The following is a 22,040-nucleotide window of genomic DNA, read 5'->3' as shown; positions in this document are numbered from 1 at the left end:
TCTAATATCTACAGGTGTTGTCATGGCTCTGTGTTAATATCTACAGGTGTTTTCATGGCTCTAATATCTACAGGTGTTTTCATGGCTCTAATATCTACAGGTGTTTTCATGGCTCTGTGTTAATATCTACAGGTGTTTTCATGGCTCTGTGTTAATATCTACAGGTGTTTTCATGGCTCTAATATCTACAGGTGTTGTCATGGCTCTAATATCTACAGGTGTTTTCATGGCTCTGTGTTAATATCTACAAGTGTTTTCATGGCTCTAATAACTACAGGTGTTGTCATGGCTCTGTGTTAATATCTACAGGTGTTTTCATGGCTCTAATAACTACAGGTGTATTCATGGCTCTAATATCTACAGGTGTATTCATGGCTCTGTGTTAATATCTACAGGTGTTTTCATGGCACTGTGTTAATAACTACAGGTGTTTTCATGGATCTGTGTTAATATCTACAGGTGTATTCATGGCTCTAATAACTACAGGTGTTTTCATGGCTCTGTGTTAATAACTACAGGTGTTTTCATGGCTCTAATATCTACAGGTGTTTTCATGGCTCTGTGTTAATATCTACAGGTGTATTCATGGCTCTGTGTTAATATCTACAGGTGTATTCATGGCTCTAATAACTACAGGTGTTTTCATGGCTCTGTGTTAATATCTACAGGTGTTTTCATGGCTCTGTGTTAATATCTACAGGTGTTTTCATGGCTCTGTGTTAACAACTACAGGTGTTTTCATGGCTCTGTGTTAATATCTACAGGTTTTTTCATGGCTCTGTGTTAATATCTACAGGTGTTTTCATGGCTCTGTGTTAATATCTACAGGTGTTTTCATGGCTCTGTGTTAATATCTACAGGTGTTTTCATGGCTCTAATATCTACAGGTGTTGTCATGGCTCTGTGTTAATATCTACAGGTGTTTTCATGGCTCTGTGTTAATATCTACAGGTGTTTTCATGGCTCTAATAACTACAGGTGTTTTCATGGCTCTGTGTTAATAACTACAGGTGTTGTCATGGCTCTAATATCTACAGGTGTTTTCATGGCTCTGTGTTAATATCTACAGGTGTTTTCATGGCTCTAATATCTACAGGTGTTTTCATGGCTCTGTGTTAATATCTACAGGTGTTTTCATGGCTCTGTGTTAATATCTACAGGTGTTGTCATGGCTCTGTGTTAATATCTACAGGTGTTTTCATGGCTCTGTGTTAATATCTACAGGTGTTTTCATGGCTCTAATATCTACAGGTGTTTTCATGGCTCTGTGTTAATAACTACAGGTGTTTTCATGGCTCTGTGTTAATATCTACAGGTGTTTTCATGGCTCTAATATCTACAGGTGTTTTCATGGCTCTGTGTTAATAACTACAGGTGTTTTCATGGCTCTGTGTTAATATCTACAGGTGTTTTCATGGCTCTAATATCTACAGGTGTTGTCATGGCTCTGTGTTAATATCTACAGGTGTTTTCATGGCTCTGTGTTAATATCTACAGGTGTTTTCATGGCTCTGTGTTAATATCTACAGGTGTTGTCATGGCTCTGTGTTAATAACTACAGGTGTTGTCATGGCTCTGTGTTAATATCTACAGGTGTTTTCATGGCTCTGTGTTAATATCTACAGGTGTATTCATGGCTCTGTGTTAATATCTACAGGTGTTCTCATGGCTCTGTGTTAATATCTACAGGTGTTTTCATGGCTCTAATATCTACAGGTGTTTTCATTGCTCTGTGTTAATATCTACAGGTGTATTCATGGCTCTAATAACTACAGGTGTTTTCATGGCTCTGTGTTAATATCTACAGGTGTTTTCATGGCTCTGTGTTAATATCTACAGGTGTTTTCATGGCTCTGTGTTAATATCTACAGGTGTTTTCATGACTCTGTATTAATATCTACAGGTGTTTTCATGGCTCTGTGTTAATATCTACAGGTGTTTTCATGGCTATGTGTTAATAACTACAGGTGTTTTCATGGCTCTGTGTTAATATCTACAGGTGTTTTCATGGCTCTGTGTTAATATCTACAGGTGTATTCATGGCTCTGTGTTAATATCTACAGGTGTATTCATGGCTCTGTGTTAATATCTACAGGTGTTTTCATGGCTCTGTGTTAATATCTACAGGTGTTTTCATGGCTCTAATATCTACAGGTGTTGTCATGGCTCTGTGTTAATATCTACAGGTGTTTTCATGGCTCTAATATCTACAGGTGTTTTCATGGCTCTAATATCTACAGGTGTTTTCATGGCTCTGTGTTAATATCTACAGGTGTTTTCATGGCTCTAATATCTACAGGTGTTGTCATGGCTCTAATATCTACAGGTGTTTTCATGGCTCTGTGTTAATATCTACAGGTGTTTTCATGGCTCTAATAACTACAGGTGTTGTCATGGCTCTGTGTTAATATCTACAGGTGTTTTCATGGCTCTAATAACTACAGGTGTTTTCATGGCTCTAATATCTACAGGTGTTTTCATGGCTCTGTGTTAATATCTACAGGTGTTTTCATGGCTCTGTGTTAATAACTACAGGTGTTTTCATGGATCTGTGTTAATATCTACAGGTGTATTCATGGCTCTAATAACTACAGGTGTTTTCATGGCTCTGTGTTAATAACTACAGGTGTTTTCATGGCTCTAATATCTACAGGTGTTTTCATGGCTCTGTGTTAATATCTAGAGGTGTATTCATGGCTCTGTGTTAATATCTACAGGTGTATTCCTGGCTCTAATAACTACAGGTGTTTTCATGGCTCTGTGTTAATATCTACAGGTGTTTTCATGGCTCTGTGTTAATATCTACAGGTGTTTTCATGGCTCTGTGTTAATAACTACAGGTGTTTTCATGGCTCTGTGTTAATATCTACAGGTTTTGTCATGGCTCTGTGTTAATATCTACAGGTGTATTCATGGCTCTGTGTTAATATCTACAGGTGTATTCATGGCTCTGTGTTAATATCTACAGGTGTTTTCATGGCTCTAATATCTACAGGTGTTGTCATGGCTCTGTGTTAATATCTACAGGTGTTTTCATGGCTCTTTAATATCTACAGGTGTTTTCATGGCTCTAATATCTACAGGTGTTTTCATGGCTCTGTGTTAATATCTACAGGTGTTTTCATGGCTCTGTGTTAATATCTACAGGTGTTTTCATGGCTCTGTGTTAATATCTACAGGTGTTTTCATGGATCTGTGTTAATATCTACAGGTGTTTTCATGGCTCTAATATCTACAGGTGTTGTCATGGCTCTGTTTTAATATCTACAGGTGTATTCATGGCTCTAATAACTACAGGTGTTTTCATGGCTCTGTGTTAATATCTACAGGTGTTTTCATGGCTCTGTGTTAATATCTACAGGTGTTTTCATGGCTCTGTGTTAATATCTACAGGTGTTTTCATGACTCTGTATTAATATCTACAGGTGTTTTCATGGCTCTGTGTTAATATCTACAGGTGTTTTCATGGCTATGTGTTAATAACTACAGGTGTTTTCATGGCTCTGTGTTAATATCTACAGGTGTTTTCATGGCTCTGTGTTAATATCTACAGGTGTATTCATGGCTCTGTGTTAATATCTACAGGTGTATTCATGGCTCTGTGTTAATATCTACAGGTGTTTTCATGGCTCTGTGTTAATATCTACAGGTGTTTTCATGGCTCTAATATCTACAGGTGTTGTCATGGCTCTGTGTTAATATCTACAGGTGTTTTCATGGCTCTAATATCTACAGGTGTTTTCATGGCTCTAATATCTACAGGTGTTTTCATGGCTCTGTGTTAATATCTACAGGTGTTTTCATGGCTCTAATATCTACAGGTGTTGTCATGGCTCTAATATCTACAGGTGTTTTCATGGCTCTGTGTTAATATCTACAGGTGTTTTCATGGCTCTAATAACTACAGGTGTTGTCATGGCTCTGTGTTAATATCTACAGGTGTTTTCATGGCTCTAATAACTACAGGTGTTTTCATGGCTCTAATATCTACAGGTGTTTTCATGGCTCTGTGTTAATATCTACAGGTGTTTTCATGGCTCTGTGTTAATAACTACAGGTGTTTTCATGGATCTGTGTTAATATCTACAGGTGTATTCATGGCTCTAATAACTACAGGTGTTTTCATGGCTCTGTGTTAATAACTACAGGTGTTTTCATGGCTCTAATATCTACAGGTGTTTTCATGGCTCTGTGTTAATATCTAGAGGTGTATTCATGGCTCTGTGTTAATATCTACAGGTGTATTCATGGCTCTAATAACTACAGGTGTTTTCATGGCTCTGTGTTAATATCTACAGGTGTTTTCATGGCTCTGTGTTAATATCTACAGGTGTTTTCATGGCTCTGTGTTAATAACTACAGGTGTTTTCATGGCTCTGTGTTAATATCTACAGGTTTTTTCATGGCTCTGTGTTAATATCTACAGGTGTATTCATGGCTCTGTGTTAATATCTACAGGTGTATTCATGGCTCTGTGTTAATATCTACCGGTGTTTTCATGGCTCTAATATCTACAGGTGTTGTCATGGCTCTGTGTTAATATCTACAGGTGTTTTCATGGCTCTAATATCTACAGGTGTTTTCATGGCTCTAATATCTACAGGTGTTTTCATGGCTCTGTGTTAATATCTACAGGTGTTTTCATGGCTCTGTGTTAATATCTACAGGTGTTTTCATGGCTCTAATATCTACAGGTGTTGTCATGGCTCTAATATCTACAGGTGTTTTCATGGCTCTGTGTTAATATCTACAGGTGTTTTCATGGCTCTAATAACTACAGGTGTTGTCATGGCTCTTTGTTAATATCTACAGATGTTTTCATGGCTCTGTGTTCATATCTACAGGTGTTTTCATGGCTCTAATATCTACAGGTGTTGTCATGGCTCTGTGTTAATATCTACAGGTGTTTTCATGGCTCTGTCTTAATATCTACAGGTGTATTCATGGCTCTAATATCTACAGGTGTTTTCATGGCTCTAATATCTACAGGTGTTTTCATGGCTCTGTGTTAATATCTACAGGTGTTTTCATGGCTCTGTGTTAATATCTACAGGTGTTGTCATGGCTCTGTGTTAATATCTACAGGTGTTTTCATGGCTCTGTGTTAATATCTACAGGTGTTTTCATGGCTCTGTGTTAATAACTACAGGTGTTTTCATGGCTCTGTGTTAATATCTACAGGTTTTTTCATGGCTCTGTGTTAATATCTACAGGTGTATTCATGGCTCTGTGTTAATATCTACAGGTGTATTCATGGCTCTGTGTTAATATCTACAGGTGTTTTCATGGCTCTGTGTTAATATCTACAGGTGTTTTCATGGCTCTGTGTTAATATCTACAGGTGTTTTCATGGCTCTAATATCTACAGGTGTTTTCATGGCTCTGTGTTAATATCTACAGGTGTTTTCATGGCTCTAATATCTACAGGTGTTGTCATGGCTCTAATATCTACAGGTGTTTTCATGGCTCTGTGTTAATATCTACAGGTGTTTTCATGGCTCTAATAACTACAGGTGTTGTCATGGCTCTGTGTTAATATCTACAGGTGTTTTCATGGCTCTGTGTTCATATCTACAGGTGTTTTCATGGCTCTAATATCAACAGGTGTTTTCATGGCTCTAATATCTACAGGTGTTTTCATGGCTCTGTGTTAATATCTACAGGTGTTTTCATGGCTCTGTGTTAATATCTACAGGTGTTTTCATGGCTCTAATATCTACAGGTGTTGTCATGGCTCTAATATCTACAGGTGTTTTCATGGCTCTGTGTTAATATCTACAGGTGTTTTCATGGCTCTAATAACTACAGGTGTTGTCATGGCTCTTTGTTAATATCTACAGATGTTTTCATGGCTCTGTGTTCATATCTACAGGTGTTTTCATGGCTCTAATATCTACAGGTGTTGTCATGGCTCTGTGTTAATATCTACAGGTGTTTTCATGGCTCTGTCTTAATATCTACAGGTGTATTCATGGCTCTAATATCTACAGGTGTTTTCATGGCTCTAATATCTACAGGTGTTTTCATGGCTCTGTGTTAATATCTACAGGTGTTTTCATGGCTCTGTGTTAATATCTACAGGTGTTGTCATGGCTCTGTGTTAATATCTACAGGTGTTTTCATGGCTCTGTGTTAATATCTACAGGTGTTTTCATGGCTCTGTGTTAATAACTACAGGTGTTTTCATGGCTCTGTGTTAATATCTACAGGTGTATTCATGGCTCTGTGTTAATATCTACAGGTGTATTCATGGCTCTGTGTTAATATCTACAGGTGTTTTCATGGCTCTGTGTTAATATCTACAGGTGTTTTCATGGCTCTGTGTTAATATCTACAGGTGTTTTCATGGCTCTAATATCTACAGGTGTTTTCATGGCTCTGTGTTAATATCTACAGGTGTTTTCATGGCTCTAATATCTACAGGTGTTGTCATGGCTCTAATATCTACAGGTGTTTTCATGGCTCTGTGTTAATATCTACAGGTGTTTTCATGGCTCTAATAACTACAGGTGTTGTCATGGCTCTGTGTTAATATCTACAGGTGTTTTCATGGCTCTGTGTTCATATCTACAGGTGTTTTCATGGCTCTAATATCAACAGGTGTTGTCATGGCTCTGTGTTAATATCTACAGGTGTTTTCATGGCTCTGTCTTAATATCTACAGGTGTATTCATGGCTCTAATATCTACAGGTGTTTTCATGGCTCTAATATCTACAGGTGTTTTCATGGCTCTGTGTTAATATCTACAGGTGTTTTCATGGCTCTGTGTTAATATCTGCAGGTGTTGTCATGGCTCTGTGTTAATATCTACAGGTGTTTTCATGGCTCTGTGTTAATATCTACAGGTGTTTTCATGGCTCTGTGTTAATTTCTACAGGTTTTTCATGGCTCTGTGTTAATATCTAAAGGTGTTTTCATGGCTCTAATATCTACAGGTGTTGTCATGGCTCTGTGTTAATATCTACAGGTGTTTTCATGGCTCTGTGTTAATATCTACAGGTGTTTTCATGGCTCTGTGTTAATAACTACAGGTGTTTTCATGGCTCTGTGTTAATATCTACAGGTGTTTTCATGGCTCTGTGTTAATATCTACAGGTGTTTTCATGGCTCTAATAACTACAGGTGTTGTCATGGCTCTTTGTTAATATCTACAGATGTTTTCATGGCTCTGTGTTCATATCTACAGGTGTTTTCATGGCTCTAATATCTACAGGTGTTGTCATGGCTCTGTGTTAATATCTACAGGTGTTTTCATGGCTCTGTCTTAATATCTACAGGTGTATTCATGGCTCTAATATCTACAGGTGTTTTCATGGCTCTAATATCTACAGGTGTTTTCATGGCTCTGTGTTAATATCTACAGGTGTTTTCATGGCTCTGTGTTAATATCTACAGGTGTTGTCATGGCTCTGTGTTAATATCTACAGGTGTTTTCATGGCTCTGTGTTAATATCTACAGGTGTTTTCATGGCTCTGTGTTAATAACTACAGGTGTTTTCATGGCTCTGTGTTAATATCTACAGGTTTTTTCATGGCTCTGTGTTAATATCTACAGGTGTATTCATGGCTCTGTGTTAATATCTACAGGTGTATTCATGGCTCTGTGTTAATATCTACAGGTGTTTTCATGGCTCTGTGTTAATATCTACAGGTGTTTTCATGGCTCTGTGTTAATATCTACAGGTGTTTTCATGGCTCTAATATCTACAGGTGTTTTCATGGCTCTGTGTTAATATCTACAGGTGTTTTCATGGCTCTAATATCTACAGGTGTTGTCATGGCTCTAATATCTACAGGTGTTTTCATGGCTCTGTGTTAATATCTACAGGTGTTTTCATGGCTCTAATAACTACAGGTGTTGTCATGGCTCTGTGTTAATATCTACAGGTGTTTTCATGGCTCTGTGTTCATATCTACAGGTGTTTTCATGGCTCTAATATCAACAGGTGTTTTCATGGCTCTAATATCTACAGGTGTTTTCATGGCTCTGTGTTAATATCTACAGGTGTTTTCATGGCTCTGTGTTAATATCTACAGGTGTTTTCATGGCTCTAATATCTACAGGTGTTGTCATGGCTCTAATATCTACAGGTGTTTTCATGGCTCTGTGTTAATATCTACAGGTGTTTTCATGGCTCTAATAACTACAGGTGTTGTCATGGCTCTTTGTTAATATCTACAGGTGTTTTCATGGCTCTGTGTTCATATCTACAGGTGTTTTCATGGCTCTAATATCTACAGGTGTTGTCATGGCTCTGTGTTAATATCTACAGGTGTTTTCATGGCTCTGTCTTAATATCTACAGGTGTATTCATGGCTCTAATATCTACAGGTGTTTTCATGGCTCTAATATCTACAGGTGTTTTCATGGCTCTGTGTTAATATCTACAGGTGTTTTCATGGCTCTGTGTTAATATCTACAGGTGTTGTCATGGCTCTGTGTTAATATCTACAGGTGTTTTCATGGCTCTGTGTTAATATCTACAGGTGTTTTCATGGCTCTGTGTTAATAACTACAGGTGTTTTCATGGCTCTGTGTTAATATCTACAGGTGTTTTCATGGCTCTGTGTTAATATCTACAGGTGTATTCATGGCTCTGTGTTAATATCTACAGGTGTATTCATGGCTCTGTGTTAATATCTACAGGTGTTTTCATGGCTCTGTGTTAATATCTACAGGTGTTTTCATGGCTCTGTGTTAATATCTACAGGTGTTTTCATGGCTCTAATATCTACAGGTGTTTTCATGGCTCTGTGTTAATATCTACAGGTGTTTTCATGGCTCTAATATCTACAGGTGTTGTCATGGCTCTAATATCTACAGGTGTTTTCATGGCTCTGTGTTAATATCTACAGGTGTTTTCATGGCTCTAATAACTACAGGTGTTGTCATGGCTCTGTGTTAATATCTACAGGTGTTTTCATGGCTCTGTGTTCATATCTACAGGTGTTTTCATGGCTCTAATATCAACAGGTGTTGTCATGGCTCTGTGTTAATATCTACAGGTGTTTTCATGGCTCTGTCTTAATATCTACAGGTGTATTCATGGCTCTAATATCTACAGGTGTTTTCATGGCTCTAATATCTACAGGTGTTTTCATGGCTCTGTGTTAATATCTACAGGTGTTTTCATGGCTCTGTGTTAATATCTGCAGGTGTTGTCATGGCTCTGTGTTAATATCTACAGGTGTTTTCATGGCTCTGTGTTAATATCTACAGGTGTTTTCATGGCTCTGTGTTAATTTCTACAGGTTTTTTCATGGCTCTGTGTTAATATCTAAAGGTGTTTTCATGGCTCTAATATCTACAGGTGTTGTCATGGCTCTGTGTTAATATCTACAGGTGTTTTCATGGCTCTGTGTTAATATCTACAGGTGTTTTCATGGCTCTAATATCTACAGGTGTTTTCATGGCTCTGTGTTAATATCTACAGGTGTTTTCATGGCTCTGTGTTAATATCTACAGGTGTTTTCATGGCTCTGTGTTAATATCTACAGGTGTTTTCATGGCTCTGTGTTAATATCTACAGGTGTTTTCATGGCTCTAATATCTACAGGTGTTTTCATGGCTCTAATATCTACAGGTGTTTTCATGGCTCTGTGTTAATATCCACAGGTGTTTTCATGGCTCTAATATCTACAGGTGTTGTCATGGCTCTGTGTTAATATCTACAGGTGTTTTCATGGCTCTGTGTTAATATCTACAGGTGTTTTCATGGCTCTGTGTTAATATCTACAGGTGTTTTCATGGCTCTGTGTTAATATCTACAGGTGTTTTCATGGCTCTAATATCTACAGGTGTTTTCATGGCTCTAATATCTACAGGTGTTTTCATGGCTCTAATATCTACAGGTGTTTTCATGGCTCTGTGTTAATATCTACAGGTGTTTTCATGGCTCTGTGTTAATATCTACAGGTGTTGTCATGGCTCTGTGTTAATATCTACAGGTGTTTTCATGGCTCTGTGTTAATATCTACAGGTGTTTTCATGGCTCTGTGTTAATAACTACAGGTGTTTTCATGGCTCTGTGTTAATATCTACAGGTGTTTTCATGGCTCTGTGTTAATATCTACAGGTGTATTCATGGCTCTGTGTTAATATCTACAGGTGTATTCATGGCTCTGTGTTAATATCTACAGGTGTTTTCATGGCTCTGTGTTAATATCTACAGGTGTTTTCATGGCTCTGTGTTAATATCTACAGGTGTTTTCATGGCTCTAATATCTACAGGTGTTTTCATGGCTCTGTGTTAATATCTACAGGTGTTTTCATGGCTCTAATATCTACAGGTGTTGTCATGGCTCTAATATCTACAGGTGTTTTCATGGCTCTGTGTTAATATCTACAGGTGTTTTCATGGCTCTAATAACTACAGGTGTTGTCATGGCTCTGTGTTAATATCTACAGGTGTTTTCATGGCTCTGTGTTCATATCTACAGGTGTTTTCATGGCTCTAATATCAACAGGTGTTTTCATGGCTCTAATATCTACAGGTGTTTTCATGGCTCTGTGTTAATATCTACAGGTGTTTTCATGGCTCTGTGTTAATATCTACAGGTGTTTTCATGGCTCTAATATCTACAGGTGTTGTCATGGCTCTAATATCTACAGGTGTTTTCATGGCTCTGTGTTAATATCTACAGGTGTTTTCATGGCTCTAATAACTACAGGTGTTGTCATGGCTCTGTGTTAATATCTACAGGTGTTTTCATGGCTCTGTGTTCATATCTACAGGTGTTTTCATGGCTCTAATATCTACAGGTGTTGTCATGGCTCTGTGTTAATATCTACAGGTGTTTTCATGGCTCTGTCTTAATATCTACAGGTGTATTCATGGCTCTAATATCTACAGGTGTTTTCATGGCTCTAATATCTACAGGTGTTTTCATGGCTCTGTGTTAATATCTACAGGTGTTTTCATGGCTCTGTGTTAATATCTACAGGTGTTGTCATGGCTCTGTGTTAATATCTACAGGTGTTTTCATGGCTCTGTGTTAATATCTACAGGTGTTTTCATGGCTCTGTGTTAATATCTACAGGTTTTTTCATGGCTCTGTGTTAATATCTACAGGTGTTTTCATGGCTCTAATATCTACAGGTGTTGTCATGGCTCTGTGTTAATATCTACAGGTGTTTTCATGGCTCTGTGTTAATATCTACAGGTGTTTTCATGGCTCTGTGTTAATAACTACAGGTGTTTTCATGGCTCTGTGTTAATATCTACAGGTGTTTTCATGGCTCTGTGTTAATATCTACAGGTGTTTTCATGGCTCTGTGTTAATATCTACAGGTGTTTTCATGGCTCTGTGTTAATATCTACAGGTGTTTTCATGGCTCTGTGTTAATATCTACAGGTGTTTTCATGGCTCTGTGTTAATATCTACAGGTGTTTTCATGGCTCTGTGTTAATATCTACAGGTGTTTTCATGGCTCTGTGTTAATATCTACAGGTGTTGTCATGGCTCTGTGTTAATATCTACAGGTGTTTTCATGGCTCTGTGTTAATATCTACAGGTGTTTTCATGGCTCTAATATCTACAGGTGTATTCATGGCTCTGTGTTAATATCTACAGGTGTTTTCATGGCTCTGTGTTAATATCTACAGGTGTTTTCATGGCTCTGTGTTAATATCTACAGGTGTTTTCATGGCTCTAATATCTACAGGTGTTTTCATGGCTCTAATATCTACAGGTGTTTTCATGGCTCTGTGTTAATATCTACAGGTGTTTTCATGGCTCTAATATCTACAGGTGTTTTCATGGCTCTGTGTTAATATCTACAGGTGTTTTCATGGCTCTGTGTTAATATCTACAGGTGTTTTCATGGCTCTGTGTTAATATCTACAGGTGTTTTCATGGCTCTAATATCTACAGGTGTTTTCATGGCTCTGTGTTAATATCTACAGGTGTTTTCATGGCTCTGTGTTAATATCTACAGGTGTTTTCATGGCTCTAATATCTACAGGTGTTTTCATGGCTCTGTGTTAATATCTACAGGTGTTTTCATTGCTCTAATATCTACAGGTGTTGTCATGGCTCTGTGTTAATATCTACAGGTGTTTTCATGGCTCTGTGTTAATAACTACAGGTGTTTTCATGGCTCTGTGTTAATATCTACAGGTGTTTTCATGGCTCTGTGTTAATATCTACAGGTGTTTTCATGGCTCTGTGTTAATATCTACAGGTGTTTTCATGGCTCTGTGTTAATATCTACAGGTGTTTTCATGGCTCTGTGTTAATAACTACAGGTGTTTTCATGGATCTGTGTTAATATCTACAGGTGTATTCATGGCTCTAATAACTGCAGGTGTTTTCATGGCTCTGTGTTAATAACTACAGGTGTTTTCATGGCTCTAATATCTACAGGTGTTTTCATGGCTCTGTGTTAATATCTACAGGTGTATTCATGGCTCTGTGTTAATATCTACAGGTGTATTCATGGCTCTAATAACTACAGGTGTTTTCATGGCTCTGTGTTAATATCTACAGGTGTTTTCATGGCTCTGTGTTAATATCTACAGGTTTTTCATGGCTCTGTGTTAATATCTACAGGTGTATTCATGGCTCTGTGTTAATATCTACAGGTGTATTCATGGCTCTGTGTTAATATCTACAGGTGTTTTCATGGCGCTGTGTTAATATCTACAGGTGTTTTCATGGCTCTGTGTTAATATCTACAGGTGTTTTCATGGCTCTAATATCTACAGGTGTTGTCATGGCTCTGTGTTAATATCTACAGGTGTTTTCATGGCTCTAATATCTACAGGTGTTTTCATGGCTCTGTGTTAATATCTACAGGTGTTTTCATGGCTCTAATATCTACAGGTGTTGTCATGGCTCTAATATCTACAGGTGTTTTCATGGCTCTGTGTTAATATCTACAGGTGTTTTCATGGCTCTAATAACTACAGGTGTTGTCATGGCTCTGTGTTAATATCTACAGGTGTTTTCATGGCTCTGTGTTCATATCTACAGGTGTTTTCATGGCTCTAATATCTACAGGTGTTGTCATGGCTCTGTGTTAATATCTACAGGTGTTTTCATGGCTCTGTCTTAATATCTACAGGTGTATTCATGGCTCTAATATCTACAGGTGTTTTCATGGCTCTAATATCTACAGGTGTTTTCATGGCTCTGTGTTAATATCTACAGGTGTTTTCATGGCTCTGTGTTAATATCTACAGGTGTTGTCATGGCTCTGTGTTAATATCTACAGGTGTTTTCATGGCTCTGTGTTAATATCTACAGGTGTTTTCATGGCTCTGTGTTAATATCTACAGGTTTTTTCATGGCTCTGTGTTAATATCTACAGGTGTTTTCATGGCTCTAATATCTACAGGTGTTGTCATGGCTCTGTGTTAATATCTACAGGTGTTTTCATGGCTCTGTGTTAATATCTACAGGTGTTTTCATGGCTCTGTGTTAATAACTACAGGTGTTTTCATGGCTCTGTGTTAATATCTACAGGTGTTTTCATGGCTCTGTGTTAATATCTACAGGTGTTTTGATGGCTCTAATATCTTCAGGTGTTTTCATGGCTCTGTGTTAATATCTACAGGTGTTTTCATGGCTCTGTGTTAATATCTACAGGTGTTTTCATGGCTCTGTGTTAATATCTACAGGTGTTTTCATGGCTCTGTGTTAATATCTACAGGTGTTTTCATGGCTCTGTGTTAATATCTACAGGTGTTGTCATGGCTCTGTGTTAATATCTACAGGTGTTTTCATGGCTCTGTGTTAATATCTACAGGTGTTTTCATGGCTCTAATATCTACAGGTGTATTCATGGCTCTGTGTTAATATCTACAGGTGTTTTCATGGCTCTGTGTTAATATCTACAGGTGTTTTCATGGCTCTGTGTTAATATCTACAGGTGTTTTCATGGCTCTAATATCTACAGGTGTTTTCATGGCTCTAATATCTACAGGTGTTTTCATGGCTCTGTGTTAATATCTACAGGTGTTTTCATGGCTCTAATATCTACAGGTGTTGTCATGGCTCTGTGTTAATATCTACAGGTGTTTTCATGGCTCTGTGTTAATATCTACAGGTGTTTTCATGGCTCTGTGTTAATATCTACAGGTGTTTTCATGGCTCTGTGTTAATATCTACAGGTGTTTTCATGGCTCTAATATCTACAGGTGTTTTCATGGCTCTGTGTTAATATCTACAGGTGTTTTCATGGCTCTGTGTTAATATCTACAGGTGTTTTCATGGCTCTAATATCTACAGGTGTTTTCATGGCTCTAATATCTACAGGTGTTTTCATGGCTCTGTGTTAATATCTACAGGTGTTTTCATTGCTCTAATATCTACAGGTGTTGTCATGGCTCTGTGTTAATATCTACAGGTGTTTTCATGGCTCTGTGTTAATAACTACAGGTGTTTTCATGGCTCTGTGTTAATATCTACAGGTGTTTTCATGGCTCTGTGTTAATATCTACAGGTGTTTTCATGGCTCTGTGTTAATATCTACAGGTGTTTTCATGGCTCTGTGTTAATATCTACAGGTGTTTTCATGGCTCTGTGTTAATAACTACAGGTGTTTTCATGGCTCTAATAACTACAGGTGTTGTCATGGCTGTGTCTTAATATCTACAGGTGTATTCATGGCTCTAATATCTACAGGTGTTTTCATGGCTCTAATATCTACAGGTGTATTCATGGCTCTGTGTTAATATCTACAGGTGTTTTCATGGCTCTGTCTTAATATCTACAGGTGTATTCATGGCTCTAATATCTACAGGTGTTTTCATGGCTCTAATATCTCCAGGTGTATTCATGGCTCTGTGTTAATATCTACAGGTGTTTTCATGGCTCTGTGTTATTATCTACAGGTGTTTTCATGGCTCTGTGTTAATATCTACAGGTGTTTTCATGGCTCTGTGTTAATATCTACAGGTGTTTTCATGGCTCTGTGTTAATATCTACAGGTGTTTTCATGGCTCTGTGTTAATATCTACAGGTGTTTTCATGGCTCTAATATCTACAGGTGTTTTCATGGCTCTGTGTTAATATCTACAGGTGTTTTCATGGCTCTGTGTTAATATCTACAGGTGTTTTCATGGCTCTGTGTTAATATCTACAGGTGTTTTCATGGCTCTAATATCTACAGGTGTTTTCATGGCTCTGTGTTAATATCTACAGGTGTTTTCATGGCTCTGTGTTAATATCTACAGGTGTTTTCATGGCTCTAATATCTACAGGTGTTTTCATGGCTCTAATATCTACAGGTGTTTTCATGGCTCTGTGTTAATATCTACAGGTGTTTTCATTGCTCTAATATCTACAGGTGTTGTCATGGCTCTGTGTTAATATCTACAGGTGTTTTCATGGCTCTGTGTTAATAACTACAGGTGTTTTCATGGCTCTGTGTTAATATCTACAGGTGTTTTCATGGCTCTGTGTTAATATCTACAGGTGTTTTCATGGCTCTGTGTTAATATCTACAGGTGTTTTCATGGCTCTGTGTTAATATCTACAGGTGTTTTCATGGCTCTGTGTTAATAACTACAGGTGTTTTCATGGATCTGTGTTAATATCTACAGGTGTATTCATGGCTCTAATAACTGCAGGTGTTTTCATGGCTCTGTGTTAATAACTACAGGTGTTTTCATGGCTCTAATATCTACAGGTGTTTTCATGGCTCTGTGTTAATATCTACAGGTGTATTCATGGCTCTGTGTTAATATCTACAGGTGTATTCATGGCTCTAATAACTACAGGTGTTTTCATGGCTCTGTGTTAATATCTACAGGTGTTTTCATGGCTCTGTGTTAATATCTACAGGTTTTTTCATGGCTCTGTGTTAATATCTACAGGTGTATTCATGGCTCTGTGTTAATATCTACAGGTGTATTCATGGCTCTGTGTTAATATCTACAGGTGTTTTCATGGCGCTGTGTTAATATCTACAGGTGTTTTCATGGCTCTGTGTTAATATCTACAGGTGTTTTCATGGCTCTAATATCTACAGGTGTTGTCATGGCTCTGTGTTAATATCTACAGGTGTTTTCATGGCTCTAATATCTACAGGTGTTTTCATGGCTCTGTGTTAATATCTACAGGTGTTTTCATGGCTCTAATATCTACAGGTGTTGTCATGGCTCTAATATCTACAGGTGTTTTCATGGCTCTGTGTTAATATCTACAGGTGTTTTCATGGCTCTAATAACTACAGGTGTTGTCATGGCTCTGTGTTAATATCTACAGGTGTTTTCATGGCTCTGTGTTCATATCTACAGGTGTTTTCATGGCTCTAATATCTACAGGTGTTGTCATGGCTCTGTGTTAATATCTACAGGTGTTTTCATGGCTCTGTCTTAATATCTACAGGTGTATTCATGGCTCTAATATCTACAGGTGTTTTCATGGCTCTAATATCTACAGGTGTTTTCATGGCTCTGTGTTAATATCTACAGGTGTTTTCATGGCTCTGTGTTAATATCTACAGGTGTTGTCATGGCTCTGTGTTAATATCTACAGGTGTTTTCATGGCTCTGTGTTAATATCTACAGGTGTTTTCATGGCTCTGTGTTAATATCTACAGGTTTTTTCATGGCTCTGTGTTAATATCTACAGGTGTTTTCATGGCTCTAATATCTACAGGTGTTGTCATGGCTCTGTGTTAATATCTACAGGTGTTTTCATGGCTCTGTGTTAATATCTACAGGTGTTTTCATGGCTCTGTGTTAATAACTACAGGTGTTTTCATGGCTCTGTGTTAATATCTACAGGTGTTTTCATGGCTCTGTGTTAATATCTACAGGTGTTTTCATGGCTCTAATATCTACAGGTGTTTTCATGGCTCTGTGTTAATATCTACAGGTGTTTTCATGGCTCTGTGTTAATATCTACAGGTGTTTTCATGGCTCTGTGTTAATATCTACAGGTGTTTTCATGGCTCTGTGTTAATATCTACAGGTGTTTTCATGGCTCTGTGTTAATATCTACAGGTGTTGTCATGGCTCTGTGTTAATATCTACAGGTGTTTTCATGGCTCTGTGTTAATATCTACAGGTGTTTTCATGGCTCTAATATCTACAGGTGTATTCATGGCTCTGTGTTAATATCTACAGGTGTTTTCATGGCTCTGTGTTAATATCTACAGGTGTTTTCATGGCTCTGTGTTAATATCTACAGGTGTTTTCATGGCTCTAATATCTACAGGTGTTTTCATGGCTCTAATATCTACAGGTGTTTTCATGGCTCTGTGTTAATATCTACAGGTGTTTTCATGGCTCTAATATCTACAGGTGTTGTCATGGCTCTGTGTTAATATCTACAGGTGTTTTCATGGCTCTGTGTTAATATCTACAGGTGTTTTCATGGCTCTGTGTTAATATCTACAGGTGTTTTCATGGCTCTGTGTTAATATCTACAGGTGTTTTCATGGCTCTAATATCTACAGGTGTTTTCATGGCTCTGTGTTAATATCTACAGGTGTTTTCATGGCTCTGTGTTAATATCTACAGGTGTTTTCATGGCTCTAATATCTACAGGTGTTTTCATGGCTCTAATATCTACAGGTGTTTTCATGGCTCTGTGTTAATATCTACAGGTGTTTTCATTGCTCTAATATCTACAGGTGTTGTCATGGCTCTGTGTTAATATCTACAGGTGTTTTCATGGCTCTGTGTTAATAACTACAGGTGTTTTCATGGCTCTGTGTTAATATCTACAGGTGTTTTCATGGCTCTGTGTTAATATCTACAGGTGTTTTCATGGCTCTGTGTTAATATCTACAGGTGTTTTCATGGCTCTGTGTTAATATCTACAGGTGTTTTCATGGCTCTGTGTTAATAACTACAGGTGTTTTCATGGCTCTAATAACTACAGGTGTTGTCATGGCTGTGTCTTAATATCTACAGGTGTATTCATGGCTCTAATATCTACAGGTGTTTTCATGGCTCTAATATCTACAGGTGTATTCATGGCTCTGTGTTAATATCTACAGGTGTTTTCATGGCTCTGTCTTAATATCTACAGGTGTATTCATGGCTCTAATATCTACAGGTGTTTTCATGGCTCTAATATCTCCAGGTGTATTCATGGCTCTGTGTTAATATCTACAGGTGTTTTCATGGCTCTGTGTTATTATCTACAGGTGTTTTCATGGCTCTGTGTTAATATCTACAGGTGTTTTCATGGCTCTGTGTTAATATCTACAGGTGTTTTCATGGCTCTGTGTTAATATCTACAGGTGTTTTCATGGCTCTGTGTTAATATCTACAGGTGTTTTCATGGCTCTGTGTTAATATCTACAGGTGTTTTCATGGCTCTGTGTTAATATCTACAGGTGTTTTCATTGCTCTAATATCTACAGGTGTTTTCATGGCTCTGTGTTAATATCTACAGGTGTTTTCATGGCTCTGTGTTAATAACTACAGGTGTTGTCATGGCTCTGTGTTAATATCTACAGGTGTTTTCATGGCTCTGTGTTAATATCTCCAGGTGTTTTCATGGCTCTGTGTTAATATCTACAGGTGTTTTCATGGCTCTGTGTTAATATCTACAGGTGTTTTCATGGCTCTAATATCTACAGGTGTTTTCATGGCTCTGTGTTAATATCTACAGGTGTTTTCATTGCTCTAATTACTACAGGTGTTTTCATGGCTCTAATATCTACAGGTGTTTTCAGTGCCAAAGCTGTCTGTACTGTACTATACTGTACTGTACTGTACTGTACTGTACTATAATGTACTATACTGTACTATACTGTACTGTACTATACTGTACTATACTGTACTGTACTATACTGTACTGTACTGTACTATACTGTACTGTACTATACTGTACTATACTGTACTGTACTATACTGTACTATACTGTACTGTACTGTACTGTACTATACTATACTGTACTATACTGTACTGCACTGTACTATACTGTACTATACTATACTGTACTGTACTATACTGAATGGAATGAGAGACTAACTAGTTAACCTAGTGGGTACTGTACTATACTGTACTGTACTGTACTATACTGTACTGTACTGTACTATACTGTACTATACTGTGTATACATGGAATGAGAGAATGACTAAAATGACACACACCAGGGTTGTTCCCTCCCTCCCTCCGTCCTGTCCTGTCCTACATTAAGAGCTGTTAAACCACCAGGGTTGTTTTCTCCCTCCCTCCGTCCTGTCCTACATTAAGAGCTGTTAAACCACCAGGGTTGTTCCCTCCCTCCGTCCGTCCTGTCCTACATTAAGAGCTGTTAAACCACCAGGGTTTCTTCCCTCCCTCCCTCCGTCCTGTCCTACATTAAGAGCTGTTAAACCCCCAGGGTTGTTTTCTCCCTCCCTCCGTCCTGTCCTACATTAAGAGCTGTTAAACCACCAGGGTTGTTTTCTCCCTCCCTCCGTCCTGTCCTACATTAAGAGCTGTTAAACCACCAGGGTTGTTCCCTCCCCCCTCCGTCCTGTCCTACATTAAGAGCTGTTAAACCACCAGGGTTGTTCCCTCCCTCCCTCCGTCCTGTCCTACATTAAGAGCTGTTAAACCACCAGGGTTGTTTTCTCCCTCCCTCCGTCCTGTCCTACATTAAGAGCTGTTAAACCACCAGGGTTGTTTCCTCCCTCCCTCCCTCCGTCCTGTCCTACATTAAGAGCTGTTAAACCACCAGGGTTGTTCCCTCCCTCCCTCCGTCCTGTCCTACATTAAGAGCTGTTAAACCACCAGGGTTGTTTTCTCCCTCCCTCCGTCCTGTCCTACATTAAGAGCTGTTAAAACCACCAGGGTTGTTTCCTCCCTCTCTCCGTCCTGTCCTACATTAAGAGCTGTTAAACCACCAGGGTTGTTTCCTCCCTCCCTCCCTCCGTCCTGTCCTACATTAAGAGCTGTTAAACCACCAGGGTTGTTCCCTCCCTCCCTCCGTCCTGTCCTACATTAAGAGCTGTTAAACCCCCAGGGTTGTTTTCTCCCTCCCTCCGTCCTGTCCTACATTAAGAGCTGTTAAACCACCAGGGTTGTTTTCTCCCTCCCTCCGTCCTGTCCTACATTAAGAGCTGTTAAACCACCAGGGTTGTTTTCTCCCTCCCTCCGTCCTGTCCTACATTAAGAGCTGTTAAACCACCAGGGTTGTTTCCTCCCTCCCTCCGTCCTGTCCTACATTAAGAGCTGTTAAACCACCAGGGTTGTTTCCTCCCTCCCTCCGTCCTGTCCTACATTAAGAGCTGTTAAACCACCAGGGTTGTTTCCTCCTCCCTCCCTCCGTCCTGTCCTACATTAAGAGCTGTTAAACCACCAGGGTTGTTTCCTCCCTCCCTCCGTCCTGTCCTACATTAAGAGCTGTTAAACCCCCAGGGTTGTTTCCTCCCTCCCTCCGTCCTGTCCTACATTAAGAGCTGTTAAAACCACCAGGGTTGTTCCTCCCCTCCCTCCCTCCGTCCTGTCCTACATTAAGAGCTGTTAAACCACCAGGGTTGTTTCCTCCCTCCCTCCGTCCTGTCCTACATTAAGAGCTGTTAAACCACCAGGGTTAGAGATTATGATGAGCGTTTAGATGTTGGTCCTCCAGTACTTTAAACACAGTTGATCCACGTTACAGATGGGAGGGGTTTTGGTCAGGAAGGTTTTAAAGAGCGCTCGTGTTTTTATTCTGCCTCAGCAGGGAAAGCTGCCTCAGCATCCGATTCTCTATACTGTGTAGCGTAACTACCAGGGCCTGTAGTAGTGCACTATATAATGAATAGGGTGCCATTTGGGATGCACCACCTTGGGAAAGAGGTTCGTATTTACCGAGGATGACAGACAGGAAGGTGGATATTTCTGAGCCAACAGGATTAAGCCATCATGTTGATCTCATTATGTGATCATTTCGAGAGAGAGAGAGAGAGAGAGAGAGAGAGAGAGAGAGAGAGAGAGAGAGAGAGAGAGAGAGAGAGAGAGAGAGAGAGAGAGAGAGAGAGAGAGAGAGAGAGAGAGAGAGAGAGAGAGAGAGAGAGAGAGAGAGAGAGAGAGAGAGAGAGAGAACTTCCGACTTTAAGGGTCAGTAGATACAGTATGTATAGGGGTCAGGGGACTAAGGGATTATATTCCAGTCAGTGCTAGCAAAACAGTTGCAAAGCATCTCTTACTTTACATTAACGTTCTGAGTTTCACCGCTTTGTGTCTGTTGTCATGGGAAATATCAATATGAAACATAGTTTAGAGTGTTCTGTTCCACCACGTTCCACCACTTTGTGTCTGCTGAGAGTTCTGTTCCACCATGTTCCACCACTTTGTGTCTGCTGAGAGTTCTGTTCCCCCACGTTCCCCCACTTTGTGTCTGCTGAGAGTTCTGTTCCACCACGTTCCCCCACTTTGTGTCTGCTGAGAGTTCTGTTCCACCACGTTCCCCCACTTTGTGTCTGCTGAGAGTTCTGTTCCACCATGTTCCACCACTTTGTGTCTGCTGAGAGTTCTGTTCCCCCACGTTCCCCCACTTTGTGTCTGCTGAGAGTTCTGTTCCACCCCGTTCCCCCACTTTGTGTCTGCTGAGAGTTCTGTTCCACCACGTTCCCCCACTTTGTGTCTGCTGAGAGTTCTGTTCCACCACGTTCCACCACTATGTGTCTGCTGAGAGTTCTGTTCCACCACGTTCCCCCACTTTGTGTCTGCTGAGAGTTCTGTTCCACCATGTTCCACCACTTTGTGTCTGCTGAGAGTTCTGTTCCCCCACGTTCCCCCACTTTGTGTCTGCTGAGAGTTCTGTTCCACCACGTTCCCCCACTTTGTGTCTGCTGAGAGTTCTGTTCCACCACGTTCCCCCACTTTGTGTCTGCTGAGAGTTCTGTTCCCCCACGTTCCCCCACTTTGTGTCTGCTGAGAGTTCTGTTCCACCACGTTCCCCCACTTTGTGTCTGCTGAGAGTTCTGTTCCACCACGTTCCACCACTTTGTGTCTGCTGAGAGTTCTGTTCCCCCACGTTCCTCCACTTTGTGTCTGTTTTCACTCCACAGAACAGGATCTATTCAGAAGTTTGCTCCAACTAGTTAGCTTCTTGCTGTTTCCACTCCACAGTAGTCAAGCTATTGAGAAGTCTGCTGTGG

The 22,040-nt window shown here is 39.4% G+C and overlaps 1 pseudogene; it reads left to right on the top strand.

Moving 5' to 3' along the window:
- Window positions 1-22,040, top strand: part of LOC106575051 (glypican-6-like) — a 359,575-nt pseudogene that overhangs the window by 206,240 nt on the left and 131,295 nt on the right.

This window comes from Salmo salar, chromosome ssa16 (genome assembly GCF_905237065.1).
Source record: "Salmo salar chromosome ssa16, Ssal_v3.1, whole genome shotgun sequence".
Lineage (NCBI taxonomy): Eukaryota > Metazoa > Chordata > Actinopteri > Salmoniformes > Salmonidae > Salmo > Salmo salar.
The sequence above is the reverse complement of the archived record's forward strand: the minus strand, read 5'-3'. Positions and strand labels throughout refer to the sequence as shown.